Genomic DNA, 4,437 nt, shown 5'->3' on the forward strand with positions numbered 1-4,437 from the left:
GAAAGGAAGAAGACTAAGGCCTCGGTGCCTTTTCATGCACGTCCTGAGTCAGACACTCCTCAGAGATTGCTCTCTGAAGAGTGACCCCTGCCAGGAATTATCGTGCCTTTTTACTGAAAATGTGATACATGCAAGTAAATGGGTGAGGGGGCTACATGTTCTAATTATCAGTTCAATAGGGATCACAGATTCCATTCAGGGTTGGATTAAGGGTGGGTCTATTGAGGTTCTGCAGTTGTTCGTTTGATGTAGGTGGGTCTCCATGGAATGTAGTTTCTGGAAAGCAGTTCCAGTAAGCAGAGATAATTATCAGCTGATGCAGCGGCAGTCATCTTGTGATTACTGAACACGATGCTGAGAAAAGAAAATCTCAAGTATAGACATTAGTTCTTATGGATCTTAATAAAGAATGATACTCATATAGTTTTATATATGGATCTAAAACTTAATTTAAGGAATCCTAATATATTTATCTATTTCACTTGGTGAGGGTGGGTGTGTCCTGGGCCAGTTTCGGCCTAATCCTATTTTATGTAAAGAAAAGACTATCTTTAAGTTTATGTTAAATGTATCTTGAAGGGCCTTCCAAAGGTCAAGATTATTTCTTCCTAGATAGAACTTCAGTCCACCGTCCATTGTGACCACGGAGATAAAGCATTGTAATTAACAGTAGGTGATCAGGGCCTAGGGGACTGGTCAGGGGACTTTTGGGAAAATCTCATCACATACTCAAGAGAGCTATGTAATTTTATAGTATATCAGGGAGTCAGAGGGGGGTCGCTTCTCAGCAAGGATACCACAGTTTCTGGAGCAAATAGCAAGCAGCCTTGCCGACATGCTAATTCGACCTAAGTTTTATTCCTAGGTGGGGGGGGAGGGGGAGGGTACACAGCAGTGGCCTTGCCAACGTGCTGACCTGACCTAAGAGGTAGAGGTCAAAAGCTCAAGACAGATCCTGGGGCCCTACTGGGTCGGACTCCTCCATTTTTTTCCCCACATTTTATTGAGTCACTAAAGATCTTAGTTAATCTAAATATTTTCATAGCAAGCATAGCTGATATATACTTTTCCATGAACACAAATTCAACTTTAGGCATAAGCCTCAGTGAGTAGAAAGAACATCCTATAAAGTAGCACCTAGCTGGGGCTATATATCTTACTGCAGTCATCTTATAGGTATTTTTAATACATTTCTTTTTAATTTCAAGAAAAACAGTTTTAGTTGTTTGTTTGTTTTTTTCTGAATCTTTCCTTTCATTTTTTTCTTTTTAACTTAATTTACATTCATTCTCTAAGCATCTTGGGACTTTGAGACCAACTTGCACCCCTCCCAAACACATCCAGACACCCATTCCAGTTAAGGGCTTTGCCGGAAGGCAGGCTGCCTGAATTGCAAGGCTTAACTGCTGGGACCTGTGGCTCATCCCCTCCCCCACTAGCCTTTGAACTCTCAGGACTTCAGTGTTTTGTATAGCATGGAGCTAGATGTGTATTGTGCACCACGTGATCTCTTCATTGTTACTGAGTTGAAGCTCAGCCTCTCAGTTTCAGGCACACCTGCTTTCTAGAAACAGGGAGAACTTTGGGTCACCCAGGATCAGTGACAACAGTGTAGGGTGCTGGTGAGCAACAGGGAGGCAGACCAGTAGAGAGATCACCCATTTCATAGTCCTGCACACCTTTGAATGCTCAGAGATACCTTGAATAATTTAGGAAGTAATGTAAAGATCCCCAGATGACTAGGAACTATAACAAAGGGACAAGAAATATGAGCAACCAACAAAATGTCTATTTCCCAAGGGAAAACATCAATTCCTCACCCACAGAGAGCACAATGGAACTGGTGGAAATGTCAGGTAAACAATGAAAAATATTTGTAGTGACCAAACTAAATAAGATGCAAGAGAAAAGAGACAATGAGCTACAGAAAATGAGGAAGTCTTTTACAGTTTGAAAGAAGAAATAGACACTATAAAAAAAAGAAGCAAATGCAATTGTTATAAAGAATGTGATATAGGAAATTAAAACCTCCCTCAAAAGTATTAAAAGTAGATTAGATCACTTAGAAGATCGAATCTTGGATGTAGAAGACAAAAACCTCTGACCTAGAAAAAATGATCAAAAAGACTCAGAAAACAACCAAGAAAAATGAGGATAACATACGAGAAATACTAGATACCATCAAGTGTCCAAACATCTGAATAATTGGCATCCCATAAGAGGAAGGAAATAATAAGGGTATTGATTATTTATTCCATGAAATCCCAGAAGAAACTTTCTAAACCCAGAGAGGCATTCAAATATCCAGACCCAAGAAATATATAGGACCCCAAATACAATCAAGCCCAGAAGATCCTTTCCAAGGCACATCATGGCCAGATTGGCCAAAACCGCAGAAAAAGACAAGATCCTAAAATTGGCAAGAGGAAAGCGTCAAGTTACTCACAAAGACTTTTCCATCAGACTAACACTGGACCTCTCATCAGAAACAATTCAGGCAAGGAAAGAATGAGGAAAGATAGTCAGTGTTAAATAAAAAACAATTTCAACTCAGAATACTATACCGGGCAAGATTAATTTTCCTGTGGAAAAAACAGATAAAAAGCATTCTCAGATAAACAAAACCTGAAGGAATTTACCAACTCCAGACCAGCTCTTCAAGAGGTTCTGAAGGGAGTGCTATACTAGGAAAACTAAAAAGTCAGAAGGACAGATATAAAAGAACAAAAAACAACCAAGAAAAATGGCTCACTTAATGATAGGAACATAGCTGAAAATATCAATAATAACATTGATCATTAATGGATTAGATTCTCCGATCAAGAGACACAGACTGGCTGAATGGATAAAGAAATAGAAACCCTCCATCTGTTGCCTACAATAAACACATCATATGGACAAAGATATTCATAGACTAAAAGTGAAAAAGATATTCACTGGAAAAAGATATTCCATGCAAATGGTAATAAAAAAGGGCTGGAGTTGTGATACTGTTTTCAGAAAAAAATAGGCTTTAAGACAAAGACTATAAGAAGAGACAAAGAAGGGCATTATATAGTAGTAAATGGGTTAATTTGTCAAGAAGACATAATGCTTATAAATATCTATACATTCAACTCAGGAACACCTAAATATGTGAAGGAAAGACTGTTGGAGCTAAAAGGAGAGATAGGATGCAACACTGTAATTGTTGCGGATCTCAACACCCCACTATCTCCTTAAGACCGATCTTCTAGACAAGAATTAAGCAGAGATACAGGACCTAAACAATACTATAAATGGAATGGGCTTGACAGATATCTATAGAACTTTCCACCCTACATCCACAACATATACATTTTTCTCACCCCGGCATGGAATCTTTTCAAAGATTGACCATATGATAGGACACAAATCAAGCCTTTACAGATTCAAAAGTATAGAAACTGAATCCAGCATCTTCTTGGACCATGATGGAATTAAGTTCTATTAATTTCAAGAAACATCCTCGAAATTACACAAACACATGGAAACTAAATAACCTACTTCTGAATGACTTCTTCACTACCGAAGAAATTAAGTCTAAAATAAAAAAAATTTATAGAAACAAATGATAATGGGTACATGAGTTTCCATAATCTATGGGACACTGCAAAACCAGTCATAAGAGGGAATTAATAACAGTAATTCAGAGCAATTAGTGTGCAAAAGAAAAAGATGGAAAGGTGGCAAAAAGACAACCTAACATCATGCCTCAGGTAATTGGGAAAACAACAACCAAAAAATCCAAAATATACCAGGTGAAAAGAAACCATAAAGATTTGAGCAGAGATAAGTGAAATAGAAAATAAACAAACTATGCAGAAAATAAATTAAAGCAAAAGCTGCTTCTTTGAAAAGATTAACAAGATTGACACACCATTAGCTAGACTGATAAAGAAGAAAAAAGAAAGAAACCATAGAAATCAAATACATAATGATAAGGCAACATTAAAACAGATGCCTAACATCATGCCTCAGGTAATTGGGAAAACAACAACCAAAAAATCCAAAATATACCAGGTGAAAAGAAACCATAAAGATTTGAGCAGAGATAAGTGAAATAGAAAATAAACAAACTATGCAGAAAATAAATTAAAGCAAAAGCTGCTTCTTTGAAAAGATTAACAAGATTGACACACCATTAGCTAGACTGATAAAGAAGAAAAAAGAAAGAAACCATAGAAATCAAATACATAATGATAAGGCAACATTAAAACAGATGCAATAGGGACCAGCAGTTAGCGGAATGGCTATGTCGCTGGACTCCCATGTAGCCGACTGCGGTTCGCATCCCGGACCTGGTGGCTTAAGACTCAAGCTGGATGCATGTGCATGCATGCCCAAGATCCCGAGAGGAGAATGGAGGAGAAGGGATTGCGGCGTGACCATCCCCCCTGGGGGGTGATTTCTCGCTTT

At 38.0% G+C, this 4,437-nt stretch overlaps 1 long non-coding RNA gene across 1 annotated transcript in view; it reads right to left on the reverse strand.

Moving 5' to 3' along the window:
• Positions 1–215: 215 nt before the first annotated feature.
• Positions 216–4,437, reverse strand: part of LOC106734891 (uncharacterized) — a 17,331-nt gene continuing 13,109 nt past the window's right edge. Inside the window, exon 3 of the long non-coding RNA XR_001370404.2 lies at positions 216–354. This is a non-coding gene — a long non-coding RNA (uncharacterized LOC106734891). The remainder of the gene's footprint in view (positions 355–4,437) is intronic.

The sequence above is a fragment of the Tupaia chinensis genome, unplaced genomic scaffold (genome assembly GCF_000334495.1).
Source record: "Tupaia chinensis unplaced genomic scaffold, TupChi_1.0 Scaffold000248_1, whole genome shotgun sequence".
In the NCBI taxonomy this organism is placed as follows: Eukaryota; Metazoa; Chordata; class Mammalia; order Scandentia; family Tupaiidae; genus Tupaia; species Tupaia belangeri.